The sequence below is a fragment of the Lissotriton helveticus genome, chromosome 3_1, assembly GCF_964261635.1.
Source record: "Lissotriton helveticus chromosome 3_1, aLisHel1.1, whole genome shotgun sequence".
NCBI classification, from domain to species: domain Eukaryota; kingdom Metazoa; phylum Chordata; class Amphibia; order Caudata; family Salamandridae; genus Lissotriton; species Lissotriton helveticus.
The window spans coordinates 133,278,424-133,297,730 of NC_136061.1; the positions used below are offsets into that span (position 1 = coordinate 133,278,424).

A 19,307-nucleotide genomic window follows, 5' to 3' on the forward strand; every position below is an offset into this window, starting at 1 on the left:
CTAAGCTTGCAGTAGTAGGCATACCTTCTAGTTGGGACAGAGCGGTACATGAGAGAGAGCAAGCAAGTAAACTCATTCACTGCTTGTGGGAGGGCGGGCTTGATGAACAGGCGTGGAGGCTTAAGTATGGGTTTAGAAGTAGATTTATTAAGAAAAGTAGAGGAAGTAGATTGTTGTGATACAGTTATTGCCGGCTCTTTCTCTTCATCTGATGATTCCCGTGAACTGGTCTGGTCTGATGATGATAGGGGGTTTGTCCTGTCTTCTGGTGGTCCTTGGCCGTGGTGTTCACCCCGGAGGCTCATAGGAGAACAAAGAGATGGAGAAAGGGGCTGTCAGAATGGTATATGGTACTGTTTCAGTGGTATACTTTAATCACCACACCTGGTGCACTGGGTTTGTTTAGGGTGCCTCGAGCGAGAAAAGTGCCAACCACCAAGAATAGGGCAAATATAGTGCCAACCACCAAGAATAAGGCAAATATAAGGTACGAAGAGGAATAATGTAACTACGAAAACAATGGCATATATCTATATGACATTCAGTATAGCAAAGTCACGTTCCGTGTTCAACTGGAAATGAAAGGGTGCACGCTCTCGGGTCGAAAGTACGAAAGTGCGGGATCATTTAGTCTAGGGCGTATGTAGTCACAAGGGGTAGCACGGTGATGGTCCCTCTGTTATACGCTACTGCAAAAGTCCCTCCCGCTCTTTCCCCACCCTCTCCTACTTCGCTCCCAAGTCACAGACACTAACCTGCCTCCGCCGTAACTCTCCTGAGTCACGGCCGCTCCCCAGCCACCTCCGGACACCACCAGTCTTCGGACCAGGTTTCTTCACCGTCTTCGGTGTTCTCCGGCATCCAGGTCTTCTCTGGGTCGGGTCCCGCGCCTTCTCTCCGCTGGTCGGGTCCCACGTCTTCTCTCCGCTGGTCGGGTCCCACGTCTTCTCTCCGCTGGTCGGGTCCCGCGTCTTCTCTCCGCTGGTCGGGTCCCGCGTCTTCTCTCCGCTGGTCGGGTCCCGCGTCTTCTCTCCGCTGGTCGGGTCCCGCGTCTTCTCTCCGCTGGTCGGGTCCCGCGTCTTCTCTCCGCTGGTCGGGTCCCGCGTCTTCTCTCCGCTGGTCGGGTCCCGCGTCTTCTCTCCGCTGGTCGGGTCCCGCGTCTTCTCTCCGCTGGTCGGGTCCCGCGTCTTCTCTGTCTGTCTCACACTCTGTTTCCCCTCCTGTTATTGGTCCGTAGGCTCCTCTTCCGGTTCGCGAGGCCGGGACTTCCGGGTTACAGCTCTGTCCGCGATCCTGTGGAAACAGAGCAGAGGAGTCTGGATCTCGGGGTCTCGTAAACCGGTATGGAACCGTCATCCCTTGGGTAAGGATACCGCTCCGCTCGGTATCTTTCTCACATCCCCTTTCCCTTGCTGTCTTTCTTCTAAGGGGCTGTGACTCTTGTGGATATCTTGACAGATAATCAGCATTCCCTTGATATCGCCCTTTCCTATGTTGAGTATGGAATCTATACGGTTGTAAGGACAGAAACCATCTCAATACTCTCTCGTTGTGACCTTTATTTCTAGCTAACCATTCTAATGGTGCATGGTCCGTGTACAGAGTGAATTCTCTCCCCTCCAGATAATATCGCAAGGTTTCTATTGCCCATTTGATGGCGAGGGCCTCTTTCTCGATTGTTGCATAATTTTTCTCTCGAGGAAAGAGTTTACGGCTAATGTATAGGATAGGTTTTTCTCCCTGAGGGGTCTCTTGAGAAAGAACCGCCCTAACCCCTGGTCTGAGGCGTCCGTTTGAAGGACAAAAGGACGAGAATAATCTGGACTGATTAGAACAGTGTCCGATGTTAGAGATTTTTTTAGAACTTCAAAGGACTGTCTCACATGACCAGGAGGGCATTGTAATATCTGTTTCGTTTTACAGTTCTTCTGTAAAAGGTCAGTCAGGGGAGCTGCCATCTGGGAAAACTGAGGGATAAATCTCCTATAGTATCCTAGTAACCCCAGAAATGCTCTCAAATCTTTCTTTGTTTTAGGAAATGGTATCTGGGTAATAGCCGATAGTTTCGACGGCTTGTGGTCTTATTACACCTTCCCCTAGTAAGTAACCTAGATACTTGACTGTTTGCGCTGCCAAATGACTTTTGGCTGGATTGATTCTCAAACCTTGGGTACCTAAGGTTTGCACGATTGTGGTGAGATGGGTTAAATGTTGTTCCCATGTGTCACTGTAAATGACAATATCATCAATGTAAGCTCCAGCAAAATCATCATAAGGCCTTAGAATGGTATTCATGGCTCTCTGAAATGTTGCAGGCGCCCCATGTAAGCCAAAAGGCAACATTCTAAAGTGGTACAATCCGTCGGGCGTGGAAAAAGCTGTTTTTTCCTTGTCTTCTTCTTTTAAAGGTATTTGCCAATAACCTTTACACAGATCTAGAGTGCTGATATATTTGGCTTTTCCTATTCTTTCTACCATTTCATCTACTCGTGGGAGAGGATAGGTGTCGAACTCTGAGATCTTGTTTACTTCTCTAAAGTCAATACAAAATCTAACCGATCCGTCTGGCTTAGGCACGAGTACTATGGGGGAATTCCATTCGCTCTTAGATGGCTCGATTATTCCCATCTGTAACATTTTCTGTACTTCCTCTCTTATTGTTTGTCACCTTGCTTCGGGTATGCGGTAGGGTCTTAATCTAACACGCTTATTAGGTGGTGTTTTTATGGCATGTTCAATAAGATCTGTCACCCCTGGGGTAGTGGAAAAGACAAAATCAAGAGGTTGTAACACCTCGATTAATTCCTCCTGTAAGGTCTTGGGTAACTCTGGATCAATGCATTGGGTAAACAGGGCTACCGGGGATTCTACACTGTGGACGGCCGCTGGAGCTGGTCCTTCCCATTTCTTCAACAGATTCACATGATAAATCTGTGAGATTCTTTTATTGCTGTCTACTTCTATGCGGTAGGTTACAGGGGTGACTTGTTGGAGCACTGTGTAGGGACCCTGCCATTGTCCTAACAGTTTCTGGTCCGATGAGGACATCATAAGTAACACGAGATCCCCCACCTGGAAGGTCCTCAGTTTGGCTCCTTTGTCATATTGGATCTTTTGTGCGTTCTGTGCGCTTTCTAAATTGTTTCTGACTATCTCTCGTATTTGTCCTAAATGTGTTTTTAGATTGGAGCCGTACTCTGGTAAGGGTTTTGTATTATCTCGTTCAGTCTCCCACTGTTCTCGGGCCATGTCTAAGAGAGTTCGGGGTTTGTGCCCATAGAGTAACTCGAAGGGGGAATATCCGGTACTCTTTTGTTCCTTACACCTGATGGCAAAGAGTGCTACGGGAAGGATATCCTCCCACCTTCTAGTCTCGAGGTCCAGCAGCTTCTTAAGGGTGGCTTTGATAGTGGCATTATATCTTTCCACCAATCCATCCATTTGCGGATGATATGCAGACGTTCTAATTTGTTTTATTCCTAACTGTTTACATACGTCTTTCATTAGTTTGGAAACAAAAGTGGTTCCCTGATCTGTTAAGATTTCTTTGGGAAATCCCACCCTAGAAAAAACTCCAATCATAGCTTTGGCTATATTAGTTGTGTCAGGTCGACGGAGTAGTATGGCCTCAGGGAATCTAGTGGCATAATCGACCATAACCAGCACATATCTATATCCACTTCGAGAAGGTAACAGGGGACCAATTATATCCATACCCACTCGACTGAAAGGGTCATTGATGATAGGAAGTGGTAGCAATGGGGCTCTGGGGGGATGATACCGACTATGTCGCTGACAAATAGGACATTCTCTACAATATCTCTTTACTTACTGGTATATCCCTGGCCAGTAGAAGTTTTCTACAATGGTTTTTTCAGTTTTATCTGCCCCGAAATGGCCCCCTAAAAGGTGACTATGGGCCAGATATAAAACCTTTTCTCGAAAGGGCTCTGGTACTAACAACTGGGCTTTGTGGTCGGCACCACCTTTCCGATACAACAATCCATTCTCAATAAACAAATATGGACCTACATGTTGAGGGTCTACCTCTTCAAGTGCATTTTTCCATGCCTCCTGAAGTACAGGGTCCTCTCGCTGTGCAGCATGTAAATTGCGGTCTGTTTCCCAAGGATTTTCTATCGAAATGGCTGGCATTACCAGGGACTTTAGTCCTTTCTCAGCCCTTTTCTGACTTCGGCTTTTCCGGGGTTTAGAAGGCGGCCACTCTTTGTCTGTATCGTTAGAAAAGGGAGCTGTATCTAGCCATTCATAGACTTCCTCTGTTCCAGATTCCTGCAGTAACTGAGGTAGCTTGGCGTAATCATTACCAAGTATGGCTTGTTCAGGTAGTCGGGGTATTAGACCTACAGTTAGGGACGTTCCCTTATCCTGAGGATGTTGAATCAACACCTTAGCGGTAGGATAAGGTTTGGTGTCGCCATGTACACATTTAATGGCCACCATACCCTCAATGGGACCAATATTGTTACCTAAGTCCTGAGGTCGGACTACGCTATGTAGGCATCCCGTGTCAGCTAAAGCTGTAACTGGTTGACCATTCACAGATACAGTACATTTGTAAGGAGGAAGTTTCTTGTTGGGGGGAGAGCAATAATAATTGCGAGCCACTCCTATTTCCATAGGCTCCTCTCGTTGTGGGCAAAATCTGGCTATATGTCCTATTCCCCCACACTGGAAACACTGGGGTCCAGTTACAGGAGGTCTGATGAACGGGACACTGGGCATAGGTGTGCTAGGAACAAGAGCAAGTGGTTCAGGTTTCTTTGCTACAAGAGGTCTTGTCGGCCTATGAATAGGATGCCCCCCTGTTTTCCCTACGTTTTCTTCTCTACCCTTCTGGATATCTTGAGCCCTGCTATAAGCGCTAGCTATTTCAACTGCAGTCTCTAAAGTGAGGTTCGCCTGTTGTCGAACCCAGCGTTGAATAGGGGGATGCAAAGAGGTTAGGTATTGTTCCAGATATATCTTTGCCATGATGCCATCCTTGTCTGTAGAGGCAGGTTTTAGCCAACGGTCCGCCATGTCTTTTACTCTAAAGTATAGAGCACGAGGTGTCTCTTGTGGGCCTTCTTTCATTTGCCGTAGCTTGATTCTATAGGTTTCATCGTCGATTCCCAGTCTCTCTAGGATGCATTTTTTTATCTCTGCATAGGGGACTGTTCCCTGAAGCGTGGCAGCTTGGTAAGCGGCCTGTAGGTCTCCTGATAACAATGGCCCCAAATACTGACCCCATTTATCTGCGGGCCACGAGGCGGCACTTGCCATGCGTTCGAAATTACTGAAGAAAAAGTCCGGATCTTCTCCAGCTACATATCGTTGTAGTACTACTGCGGGCAAAGTTGTGGGACCTCTCTGTTGTCCAAGGGCCGTAGTGAGTTTGTCCATAACTGCCCCTTGTGTCTGTTCTTGACCAGCGAGTACTTGGTGTAATTTTCCTCGATCTTCTTCGACAACAGTCAAAAAGCGTTCCATAACCTTCCCCAAATGTTCTTGGTTTTCGGCCATCTTTGCTAGAGCAGCCTCCATTTCGCCTTTGGATCCCACTTCTGACACCACTTGTGGGAGGGCGGGCTTGATGAACAGGCGTGGAGGCTTAAGTATGGGTTTAGAAGTAGATTTATTAAGAAAAGTAGAGGAAGTAGATTGTTGTGATACAGTTATTGTCGGCTCTTTCTCTTCATCTGATGATTCCCGTGAACTGGTCTGGTCTGATGATGATAGGGGGTTTGTCCTGTCTTCTGGTGGTCCTTGGCCGTGGTGTTCACCCCGGAGGCTCATAGGAGAACAAAGAGATGGAGAAAGGGGCTGTCAGAATGGTATATGGTACTGTTTCAGTGGTATACTTTAATCACCACACCTGGTGCACTGGGTTTGTTTAGGGTGCCTCGAGCGAGAAAAGTGCCAACCACCAAGAATAGGGCAAATATAGTGCCAACCACCAAGAATAAGGCAAATATAAGGTACGAAGAGGAATAATGTAACTACGAAAACAATGGCATATATCTATATGACATTCAGTATAGCAAAGTCACGTTCCGTGTTCAACTGGAAATGAAAGGGTGCACGCTCTCGGGTCGAAAGTACGAAAGTGCGGGATCATTTAGTCTAGGGCGTATGTAGTCACAAGGGGTAGCACGGTGATGGTCCCTCTGTTATACGCTACTGCAAAAGTCCCTCCCGCTCTTTCCCCACCCTCTCCTACTTCGCTCCCAAGTCACAGACACTAACCTGCCTCCGCCGTAACTCTCCTGAGTCACGGCCGCTCCCCAGCCACCTCCGGACACCACCAGTCTTCGGACCAGGTTTCTTCACCGTCTTCGGTGTTCTCCGGCATCCAGGTCTTCTCTGGGTCGGGTCCCGCGCCTTCTCTCCGCTGGTCGGGTCCCGCGCCTTCTCTCCGCTGGTCGGGTCCCGCACCTTCTCTCCGCTGGTCGGGTCCCGCGCCTTCTCTCCGCTGGTCGGGTCCCGCGTCTTCTCTCCGCTGGTCGGGTCCCGTGTCTTCTCTCCGCTGGTCGGGTCCCGCGTCTTCTCTCCGCTGGTCGGGTCCCGCGTCTTCTCTCCGCTGGTCGGGTCCCGCGTCTTCTCTCCGCTGGTCGGGTCCCGCGTCTTCTCTCCGCTGGTCGGGTCCCGCGTCTTCTCTCCGCTGGTCGGGTCCCGCGTCTTCTCTCCGCTGGTCGGGTCCCGCGTCTTCTCTCCGCTGGTCGGGTCCCGCGTCTTCTCTCCGCTGGTCGGGTCCCGCGTCTTCTCTGTCTGTCTCACGCTCTGTTTCCCCTCCTTTTATTGGTCCGTAGGCTCCTCTTCCGGTTCGCGAGGCTGGGACTTCCGGGTTACAGCTCTGTCCGCGATCCTGTGGAAACAGAGCAGAGGAGTCTGGATCTCGGGGTCTCGTAAACCGGTATGGAACCGTCATCCCTTGGGTAAGGATACCGCTCCGCTCGGTATCTTTCTCACACTGCTGAAAAACAAAAGCAAAAAGTAGTTCCCTGAATGTGAGCAGTGGAAGGATGCAAGTTATCTGATCAGAAGGATGGTAAAAAGGCTGTACTTTAGAGGGGGTAACAAATGGAAGTAAAGGATGGTAAGCCATTGAATAAGAAACAAGCAAACAAGTGACTTTTAATTTTTTATTTTTTTATTTTTATTGAATGAAAACAAAAAAGCACCTCCACATACATCATCACATGCCTACATCCTCCAGGCCGGCAAATCATTTACAGTAAACCTGTTACAGAGCTTGTAAGCCAACAACCCGATTCGGGCAGGCAGCGAATTGGACCAGCCAGATTTCTCTTGGAAACCATATTACTGAACTTGAAGCACCCTTAGACGACCTGCCTCAAAGCAGTCTCACATACCCCAGGCATCGAGCAATCAACAATCGTCACATGTTACTGCGCTTGCGTGAGGGTCGACATCGCTAGGCCCCGTGCTATCCCCACCACCCGACTCCCCGGCACTATTATGCTTATACTCCATGTATTGCCCCCAAAGTTCTTTGGTACATATAAAGAGGGGGTCCCCGCAAGGGAAGCGTGTTGTATGCTACACACACTAACACTACTTTTAGACTAACAAACAAAAATATCACAAGAAATACATAGGTATTGTCATTTACTTTCAACACCAGAAAAATATCGCTGTAGAATCACTTCACATTCAATAAATAGCCCCAAACGGGGGGAGGGAAGGAAGGGGGAGGGATGGTGCTCAAAGGAGTGTAAAGTCAAAGAAGATAAGCACAGTAGAAAACAAACATGTGATGAATACAATACTCAAAACAAAATCGAAACAATTCAAATACACAAGCCAAGGATCAAGGCCTCCATTGATAAACTGATAAACAGTGACATTCAACGGTCACACACTAAAATCAAAAAATGTAAAGGGCATGTGCCGGATGTCCGAGGGAAAGAGCCGTCGACGTTTCGACCCCTATCTGTAGGCTACGTTTAGTCCTCTAGCGGGGTCTTCATCAGGAAATATACAGGAGAGAAGTGGAGAGGGGCAATCTAATCTGAAAAGTTAAAAACAAGAAGTCAGACTTCTACATAGTGAACTTAAATAAGAAACCGTCGCGCACGACAGTAGTGAATTCATTCAGACGGTTTACAGCAAACCTCAACTATTGGCCTCAGTGGCAATTAACCTTGCATTTCCCCTAAATTCTGATTTTCAATTAATATGCTCCTTTGCATGGTTTATGAATTTTATATGATTCCCTTTGAATGAACTGCAACAACTATCCAAAATGCTCCTTGGCATTGCGATACGAGCTTGTTAAGACCCAGCCATGTAGTAACTCTTCTATTTCTTTTGCGTGATACATCACGTGATCCTGCCAAACTAACTCCGTGGAGCTTTGTGCTTCACGTGATTCTGCCAAACTAACTCCGTGTAGCAGTGTCTGCGGAGCTTTGTGCTGACCGGCTGCGGTACAATTGACTGGCTCCATTTTTCTCATAAGTGTGTTCGCACTTTAGGAGGCACATGAGGACTTTATCCATTAGGTGACACGCTACATATCTGACGGGAATCCCGTTTCCTTCTTTCAGAATTACTAGGCATCGGGGTTTGGCGGAGCGGCTGCCCGTCTATTCACCCTCGTTTTGTTCCCATTTCGGGCTGGCAGATGAACTGTCGCTCCATTATGTGGTTCACGTGTAAGTACACTTTGCCTTTCGTTGTCTACACAATATATGGCTAGCAAGCTCACCGCATGGTGCAATTTGAAACCGACTTGTGGTTTCTTTCTCTTTTTTTATATTTTTAGTACCGCAGATCATTGTTGTTGCTGCATAAGAATCGGCTGCTCTAATAGGGTTCTCTTCAGTTGTAGAACCCGGGAGGTATGTGATAATTTCTGACCATTCTTTCACGAGGTTGGGATAGATATCTAACTTTGGTAAGCTGACAATGGGGTTTCTGGTTTATATTTTTATATTTTACAGCGCCCCTTTTACAGCGCCCCTCAGTATTAAGAACACGGTGCCACAGACTTCGTTTGGTACCGATTAATGTAAGTAATATTGTCCCTTGGCTGTAGATGACCAGCGGCTTAGGGCCTAGCGTATTCTTCAATGTAATTACTGGCCGCATTATGTTTTCCTACAGGCGGCACCCTTCACCAACTTAATTGAGCCACCGCCGTGGATATTGATGTAAGTTCTTTTAGTAAGGGTCATGACTTAGTGCAGATTTACCAGCAATGTACAGACCTTTGAGTCATTTCGACCTTTTAACTTGCAGTGTGTGCACTTTGCTTGCACCCTCACCGTTCCAGACACTTGTGATACGGCTTACAACGACTGGGGCGCAACATTAAAACTCACCATCCGGCTGAATGGTTGTAGTTTTTGTAAGTTTGCCCCCTTGATTTGATTTGAATCATGTAGATTGGGTTTAACACTCCCCTTCTAAACTGGTTGTATGTTTTATTCTTTCTCCTCTGTAGTTGCGAAATAATAGCGCTGAGACAGACCACGACTTTTGGCGTGGCTTACTCACTTTCCATGTTTAGAGCCCAGCTGAGCCTAGACTCCATGGTAATTAATTAATTATAATGAATTCACTACTGTCGTGCGCGACGGTTTCTAATTTAAGTTCACTATGTAGAAGTCTGACTTCTTGTTTTTAACTTTTCAGATTAGATTGCCCCTCTCCACTTCTCTCCTGTATATGTCCTGATGAAGACCCCGCTAAAGGACTAAACGTAGCCTACAGATAGGGGTCGAAACGTCGACGGCTCTTTCCCTCGGACATCCGGCACATGCCCTTTACATTTTTTGATTTTAGTGTGTGACCGTTGAATGTCACTGTTTATCAGTTTATCAATGGAGGCCTTGATCCTTGGCTTGTGTATTTGAATTGTTTCGATTTTGTTTTGAGTATTGTATTCATCACATGTTTGTTTTCTACTGTGCTTATTGACAGTCACTCCTGAGGCGGAAAGCCGGGAGCACGATTCTTGTGTATTTTGATTTAAAAAATTTGAATGTCACATTATTTCTTGTACTTTTAACTACTCACCCTCTGCTCCCTTGGAAACTTGCAGACCTCATTCGCCCTGACCACCCGTGCAGCGGATTTAGCGCTGCCAGGGTTGTTGGTACCGGGACACTCTTGGTGCCATTTCCGGCGCTTGCCGCGACCACGCCCCTTTTCGAGGCCACGCCCCTTCCCTAGCCCTTTAAAGGCGCTGAATACGAACGCCTGGACAGATTGACAGACACTCCTGAGGCGGAAAGCCGGGAGCACGATTCTTGTGTATTTTGATTTTAAAAATTTGAATGTCACATTATTTCTTGTACTTTTAACTACTCACCCTCTGCTCCCTTGGAAACTGTTGCTTGCAGACCTCATTCGCCCTGACCACCCGTGCAGCGGATTTAGCGCTGCCACGGTTGTTGGTACCGGGACACTCTTGGCGCCATTTCCGGCGCTTGCCGCGACCACGCCCCTTTTCCCCAACCCCCTCTTACAGACCCATAAATCATGTGTAGATTTCGGACGCGCAGCGGACGAGCGCAGCGGGCGCGTCGGCAAGCCCATCTGCGCCTGTCCGCGACCGACCGGGGCTAGGGGCACTCCACTCTGCCCAATTTATTACCTACACTTCCTCCCAACTCCTTAGTCTCCAAGGTACTTGGCCTCTGCCCGCCTCTGCTCGTTCTCGCATCTCTTCTCTTGATTTGTCCCCTGCCCCCTCCCTCTCCTGTCCTCCCCCCCCCCCCCCCCCTCTCCCCCCGGAGGAGATGCGAGCCAAGCATCACCTAGGACTCTCTCGGCCTATTACCTCAATACCCGGTCAGCAGTGGCCCATTCACACGAACTGTCGGTGCTGCTGGATCTCCACGCACCGGATCTTCTCTTTTTAACAGAGACTTGGTTTAGTGACGACTCCCTCCCCGTCTTATTGGCCACTCTCCCCGCCCCATACTATGCCCTACGTGCTGACCGTTCTGCTGGCAGGGCGGGGGGTGGTGTAGCGGTCATTACCCAGGCTGACCTCCCCTTTCAATTACTATCTTTGCCAGATATTGCTACAACAGAGTACCTGGCCATTCGTACCACATCTATCACCCCCCCTCTCACTTGTTTTCTCCCTTACCGCCCCCCTCAATCACCTTTATTGTTTCTCGCCGAGTTTCAGGAGGTATTGGCCACACTTACGGTTAATAACTCCTCTATCTTATTATTGGGAGATTTTAATTTTTGGCCTACAGATCCAGCAGAATGTCCGTCCTCAAGAGTTTTCAGATACCCTCCAATCCCTTAACTTTGTATCTCATGTCCACTCCCCCACTCACGTCAAAGGACACATTTTAGATCCGATCTGGTCCCTAAATTGTCCGGTAAACTCCCTATCTATCTCACCTTGCACCTGGTCTGACCATCATCTGATCTCGTTCTCCCTTCCCATTAACCCCACTGTTAGGCCCCCGCTCCCTAAGAATGTGTGGGTCCGCTCATGGAGCCGAGTGGATCCTGAAAATCTATCCGCATCACTAACCTCTTCCTACCCCACCCTACAAGGTCTATCCACTCTCTCTCAGGCCACTGCCATTGAACAATGGCTCTCCTCAAGCTGTGACTCCATTGCCCCACTGAAGCGGGTAACTTCAAAGCGGGAGAAGGATGCCAACCTGTGGTTTAACGAGGATCTCAAGACCTCCAAACTTGCGGTACGCCGAGCGTGCCTGGAGGAGGAATTACTGCCCCTCACTTAGATCTGAGTTTATCAGTATTCTGGCCCAATACAAGAAGGCTATCTTGACTGCCAAAACGGCCTACTTTTCCTCAAAGATCCTTGCAGCTGAGAATCAATCGAGGGAAATTTTCTCGATTGTTCACAATCTGGCATTCTCCGACAGGACTTCTCCAAAGACCACTCCTTCCCAGGATCTTTGTCACTCCTTAAATAATTTCTTCATAGAGAAGATAGCCATTATCAAAGCCAACATTCCCTCACCCTCCCCTTCTTTTGTTGACCCTCAGTGCCCTCCTCCTAAGGGACAATTCAATGCCCTTCCTCCTCTGACCAAGGAATCCCTGACCTCGATAATTCCTCTTGTTAAATCTGGCTCCCCATTAGACACCTGCCCTGCGCACATCCTCCGCCATATTTATACCTCGTGTCCGGACCCCGCTCTCCACTTCCTCAATAGTTCTCTTTCTCAGGGGGTTGTAACCAACTCTCTGAAGACAGCAGTTATTGTCCCCATTCTAAAGAAACCCGGCGCAGACCCTTCGGTCCCCGCCAACTATCGCCCCATTTCCCTCCTACCATTTCTGGCCAAAGTGCTCGAACATCATGTCACCAGTTCTTTGAGCACTTTTGTGGAGGAGTATGGGGTCTTAGCCCCCCGCCAGGCTGATTTCCGCCCGCACATTCTACAGAGTCCGTAGTACTCTCGGTCCTTGACAACCTCAGGGAGGGCATGGATACTAACCAGACTCAGGCTTTGGTCCTCCTCGATCTCTCAGCCGCCTTTGACACGGTTGACCACACCATCTTGCTTTCCCGTGTCAGGGCGGCGGGGATCGGAGGGACCGCCCTGGTATGGTTATCCTCCTTCCTGAGGGACCGCACCCAGGCCGTTCGCCTGGGTGATTTTTCTGCGGACTTTCAGAAAGTTCAGTGCGGGGTCCCCCAAGGTTCCTCCCTTTCACCCCTTTTGTTTAATCTTTATATTGCCCCTTTGATTTCTTTATTACAGCAAATGGAGGTCCGCGTATACAATTATGCGGATGACCTCCAACTTGTCTTCAATCTGTCTTCTTCCCCTGCTTCCATCTCGAATTTTCAGTCTATTATGATTTTTATCCGGGACTGGATGAACCACAATCATCTGAAACTCAAAACGGACAAGAACGAGCTGGTGTTGACGGGTGGTTCATCCAGTCCCTGGTCCTCACTTTTCTGGCCCCCTTCCCTTGGTCCTCCCCCGGTCCCTTCTACCTCAGTTAAAACATTAGGCATCAAACTCAATTCTCAGCTCACTCTTCACTCCCAGGTTAGCGCTGTGGTGTCCTTCTTTTTTGTCACTACGCACCATGCGCAAGGTATCCCGCTTCTTTTCTTTTGATGCCCTGAAAATGATCATCTTGGCGATGGTTATCTCCCGCCTGGATTATGGTAACGCTCTATATGCAGGTATACCTGCATATAGCTTAAGGCGTTTGCAGTTGATACAGAACCAGGCGGCACGGCTGGTATTCAATCTCCCAAAATCCCATCACGTAACACCCCTTCTCAAATCCCTTCACTGGCTCCCTGTTCGTGAACGCGTCCAGTTTAAGCTTGCTTCCATCATCTGTCAAGCACGATTGGGCATGGCTCCGGCTTTCATTACATCAGAGATCGTTCCCTATGTTCCCACTAGGGTACTACGCTCAGCTTCGCAATCCCTCCTCACAGTCTCTCGCTTCCGGAGGAAGAAATGGGGAGGATTAAAGTTCTCGACCCTTGCACCAATTCTATGGAATTCCCTGCCTTTAGAGCTTAGATCCATACCTCTCTACCCTCAATTCCGAAAAAAGCTCAAGACCTATCTATTTGCCAAAGCCTTTAACTAGACCACTCGTTGCTTCTGTTTCTCATTTTCACCTACCCTCTGTCATTCCCACCCTAGGGGTTCGTCTGTTGCAGCGCCATGAAACCGCTGGTGAAAGTGCGCTTTTATAAATATTTTTAAACTCAAACTCAAACTTATCTTCTTTGACTTTACACTCCTTTGAGCACCATCCCTCCTCCTTCCTTCCCTCCCCCCGTTTGGGGCTATTTATTGAATGTGAAGTGATTCTACAGTGATATTTTTCTGGTGTTGAAAATAAATGACAATACCTATGTATTTCTTGTGATATTTTTGTTTGTTAGTCTAAAAGTAGTGTTAGTGTGTGTAACATACAACACGCTTCCCTTGCGGGGACCCCCTCTTTATATGTAAATGTAAATGTAAATGTATTTCGATTTATATAGCGCACTAATCACCCAGGGGTCTCAAGGCGCTTGCTTAGGGAACCCGTCCTGGTATTCCCCTGTGAGATACCCCGACAGGGTATTCACAAGGTGAAAGCCAGGCATCCCGCCGCGAGGGGCCGTAGTGGAGATTAAGCAAGCTATTGCCCAGAGTCGCAGAGTGTGACCCCGTGAGTCGAGTAGGCACCGGAGCGAGAATTGTCGAGTCCATGGAATTTTTGAGCCCGAGACCCGCCGAGGCGGGGAATCGAACCCTGGTCCACGGCTGATTTCAGCTTCCGGGTCTGACGCCTCTAACCACTGAGCCACGCTTCTACCATATAGCGCCCAGGTCCCCGCGACTGCATGGGTTCAACCCCCCCTTTTGTAACCCCAAAGTTCTTTGGACGGCTCCTCGGAGGGAGCAGTTCACTGTAATTCTCCGATTGCGTGCAGCAGTACAGCATATCATGCGACCATTGCTGAATCGTCAGTACTGGGCCTCTCATCCTGCACATTGCCACCCAGCGCTTAACTATAAGTAGCCCCATATCCACCATCTTGCTTATCGGTTTAGACAGTTCCTTGGAATACCCCAAGAGTGCTATCACAGGGTCCGGAGTCAGCTCTGACTCCACTACTCTTCCAATTCCCTGAAGATGTCCTCCCAGTAAGCGTGTATACTCGGACAGAGCCATGCCAAGTGTATGAAATCCGCAGTAGGAGCATGGCATCTTTCACAGGTTGCCTCCTCTTGGAGCACATCCCTGCACAGTCTCTCAGGTGTGTAGTAGACTCTATTAATGTATTTAAAATAATGAGTCTGTGCCAACCATGAAGCGAGATACTCCTAGTATGTATACAGCAGTAATTCCACATAGCGTCGTTCGTCGTTATGTTATGTTATGTTACGTCTATTTATTGTGCGCACAGATACTCCAGCCAAGGAGCGTCCTGGCGCAGAGACAAGGTAGCCCGTAACACAACGAGAGGCTAAGAACAGAAACTAAGAAGCAGCTAGAACAAGAAGGTTTTTATAGCCTTTCGAAAAGTCAGAAGGTCCTCCAGCAAGCGGATTTCAACAGGGAGGGAGTTCCATGCTGACGCAGCCATTACCCTAAACGAGCGGCCTCCCATGCGGCTAAGCCTGAATCTGGGAACCACCGCAAGGGCCAGACCTTGAGAGCGGAGGCAACGGGCAGGGACATAGAAAGACAGACAACTCGACAGGATTTCCGGGCCTGTACCTCTCAAGATTTTAAAAGCAAGGCACAAGACCTTAAAGAGGATGCGCTTCCTAACCGGGAGCCAGTGTAGGGAGCGAAGGACACCTGTCACTGAGCAGAATCTGGGCAAACCAACAATCGCCCTCGCCGCAGCATTCTGAACCCGTTGTAAACGGGTTAATTCAGCCTGGTTGGCCCCAGCCAGGAGAGAGCTGGCGTAATCCAGGCGAGAGATGATAGTGGCCTGGATCACCAGCTGCCTGGTCGGGGCATCAAAGAACTTGAGAACAGGTCTCAAGCCCCTCAGGAGACCGAAACAACAGGCCGCAGTTCTTTTAGTATGGCCTATAAAGGAGAGGCCCACATCCAGCCATACCCCCAGATTTTTCACTTCCGATACCGGGATCGGAGTAGGACCCAACTCTAGGGGCCACCAGTGGTCACCCCACAGCTCCACTCCCTTCCCGACGACCATCACCTCTGTTTTAGTGGCGTTTAGCTGAAGGCAATTGCCTGTCAGCCAGCTAGCCACCGCCTTCAGTCCGGACTGAAACCTGGGGGCCTCAATTTCCGCATCCCCGCTGAGAGTAACCGCCAGCTGAGTGTCGTCGGCATATGAGACCATAGTGAGGCCCCACTGCCTAGCGACATCAGCCAGCGGTCTCACATATAGATTGAACAACGTGGGACTCAGTGAGGACCCTTGCGGAACCCCCATGGCCAGTGGTTGGTAGTTGGACTTGAAGGGAGGGATGGCAACACAGAAGGAGCGGTCGTCTAAAAAGGAGCGGAACCAATGCAACACCTGACCGCCAATACCAGTCTCCTCGAGTCGACGCAGGAGGATGCTGTTGTGGAAAAGTAAATTTTGCCATGTTCTGTGTCACTACGCCTCATCCATCATATGTTATGTGTGCATGACCAATATGCATATGTTATTCCCCATGTCCGATTAATGACGCAATTCCAGTTGTGTCCACCTCTAGTATGTTAGTTTCCAGTCCTCGTGAATACTACGAATATCAGGCCTACGTAAAGTAATGTTGCCACGTTTCCCAGTGTGCACGTTATTCCATTATAAAGTCCCCGTTTCCAGGCCTCAAAAGGGCCCGGACATCAGATTCAGCTCCTGTCTCCTGAAAGCCTCGCTGAGGAGCGATACAGCCCCCACCTGTATCCTCGACCCTTCACTTACTTCCTGCCTCGCAGTGCCCGGTGCAGCTTGGCTCTGCCTCTGAGTCTGCCAAAAGTATGTTATAGTTCCAGTTATCAGTTCAGTCCTCCTTCTCTGCATTCCTGAGCTACTGAACTGCATCAATAGTTTCCGTCATTGTCTAGCCTTCTCGTCTCCACGTTAGAGAAATACTGTATTAATGGTCATTTAATATTCTTCATCACGCACTACATGTAGAATAATGCATGGTCCAGTCTTAGAGTCAAGTTAGCTTTTCCCCTCATGACTTCTAGTTTATATCAACATGTTCCCTAAACATCAGATACCAGATAGGGTTTAGGTACATGTCGCTCCGACCCTCCACACTTTAGTCTCTGCTCCTAACACAGAGTTCGTAGCCCCCAGCTTCTCCTAGTAACACGTCATTGCCAGTTTTCGCGCACCATTAGGTTAGAGGTCCCGGCTCCTTAGGTAGCCCCCTCCTATGTTTCCGCCCATTCATGACATATTCTGTTACGTTTGCACCACATGTCTATGTATACGCCCAGTTACACCTCTTTTTACTGTTATCTTTCGCGACTGCTACACGTCACGCCTTCTGCTCCACCCACTGCTACGCCTACTGCAATGTAATACTATGTGTTCGCGCTATGTATATATGCCTGTGTTTTGTTATTGAATGTTAGCGCGCTCATCCCCGACCTAGCCCCAGCAGCTGCTGGGCCTCTTTTCCCCTGCTGGGCCCTAGTTGTCCTGCTGGGCCCTGTCACCTCTGTTCCTATGCAGGTTGTCCTGATCCTGTCCTTATGCTGTAATAAACCTGCAGAAACTCCTACTACCTCGAATCTTGACTCTTATTTTATTGAGCTATCTGTTATTCATTCATTCATATAAAAATAGATCCGGTATTATTTATTTATATACCACATAATGGCGCCCGAATAGGGACTTGCCCTTTCCCCACGCGTCGGTGAAGCCACGCCGACCCCCTGACCCTCTGCAGTCGTGACGGAACTCTTCTGCGCAGTGGCAGATATTTCTGCTCAAGTATCCCTCAGGCCCACGGAGGAGACGGAGGAGGCGGTCCAGCATCCGAACGAGACGGTGGAGGAACGCGGCGAGTCCCGACCAGAGCCCAAGCCGAGAGTCCAAGGTCCGAGGTATCCGGAGGCCCACCTGTAACTGAAGTCCGAAGTCCGAAGTTCGTCGTCCAGTCGTCCAGTCCAGTCCGAGGCCTTCCGTTCCGTGCTGCCCGGTGAGTACCATTGCTGGGGTAGTATCTAGACAGGACCAATCTAAATTGACTCCTGGTCCGTGGGTTGGTGGTGCCCAGACTCACAAACGAAGTGTTCACCTAGGTGGATACGGGTCTTGATGTGTCCTTTTATGGGACCGGTATGTTCCGTACTGTTATAGCAGTGCATCCAGTAACTCTAGTCTGTTCCGTTCTCGAGAAAATTCTTGTATTTCTGTTCTCAGTATTTCAGGTAATATTCTGTTCGAACTGTTATTTATAATGTTCTTCATGTATTTTACTGTCGTGGTATGAGTGCGATGTGATTTCGTGTTTTCATTGTGTAGTGTATTGTGTCCAGATTACAGTTCAGTCATGCCGCTCTTTTCCAAGTTACGTCAGATAAAAACTAGAAAGGGTCTGTTAGAGGAAGCAGTTCCTGTTCCGCCTAGGGACAGTCCAGGTCACTTTATGTATCAGAAACATGGCATAAGCGCCATAATGTATCTAGATTTATGGGTAGAGTATACCAAACAGTTAGAAGAAAAGTATAGATGGCCCGTATCGGGTACATGGGATGCCGAATGTATCATGCGAGTAGAAGAAGCATTATGGAAAAAGAAAGCCAGACAGTCACAGAAAGATGCCATCGAGTTATGGCGTAAAGAAGCGCATAGAAGAACGGAAAAGGAAGTCAGAAAGTCAGAGTTGAGTAGAGAATCCCAAGAACGAGCCCAAGAAAGAGAATTAATCGAGATAGGTGAACAAGTCAAAACCGAACAGTCAGACAGACAGAGGCATGCCCTCATTAAGGGTATGTATCCCCTTCTTGCCGAAGGTGTGCCAAAGGCGACCCCAGAGACATCTAGTAATTTCCCGCCACCATTAATTCCGACCAAGCTACGTCACAAACCGACCGCAGCTGATATTTTTATTTCGTCCTATTTGGACGACACAGTCCCCGAATATGCCAATCCTGTTCGCGCTCCGCCAGTCCCTGTAAACCAGGTAATTCATGTTCCTCCAGACACCGGAGTACCTGTTACGGTACCCCCGGTCCAGCCTATAGTTCCCCTTCCCACTCTGCCAGGACGTAGAGCCTCAGTAGACGACTCCAGTCTAGGGGCCGCAGGAGGAGCTACTCCTCAAACCCCGCCGCCACACAAGCGTTTATCAGCACTCGAATTACATGCTCAAGCATCACAGCGCACTCCTAAAAGTAATAAGTCTGTTACAGAAATCAGGCAAGCCCTTAACGAATGTGTCTATGATCCAGTTCCAGGCGAGTATAATATGGTTTTATATTCCGTACGTATAAGGAGGGTGACCGAGTATCTAGTCACCTTACCGAATATGAAAGAAGATCTAGACAGAATATATCGTTTCATCCGTACAGGGGATGATCCAGAAAGTATTGGCGAGATTATGTCTCAAAGGAAAGCCGAGATTCAGCTCATGATATTAAAGTTCTTGATCAATTGTCTAATAAGAGAACAAGATTACCCGTCTAAAGATCCCGCCGAAATGAGAATCCTGACAAGGTGGAGTGATAATATAGCCGAGGGTAAGCACAAGACCGTCGGTGCCATGGAGAGTATGTACAAGAAAATTCGTAAAGAAATAATAAGGTTACACGAACAGCGTAAAGCAGCACAAGTAAGCGAGAAAGAAAGTATCTCTGATCCTGAAGAGGAA

General features: G+C 48.5%; 1 protein-coding gene across 2 annotated transcripts in view; it reads left to right on the top strand.

Annotated features, from left to right (window-relative positions):
- Positions 1–19,307, top strand: part of LOC144822193 (S-adenosyl-L-methionine-dependent tRNA 4-demethylwyosine synthase TYW1-like) — a 552,654-nt gene that overhangs the window by 107,878 nt on the left and 425,469 nt on the right. The gene's annotated exons all lie outside the window — the stretch shown is intronic.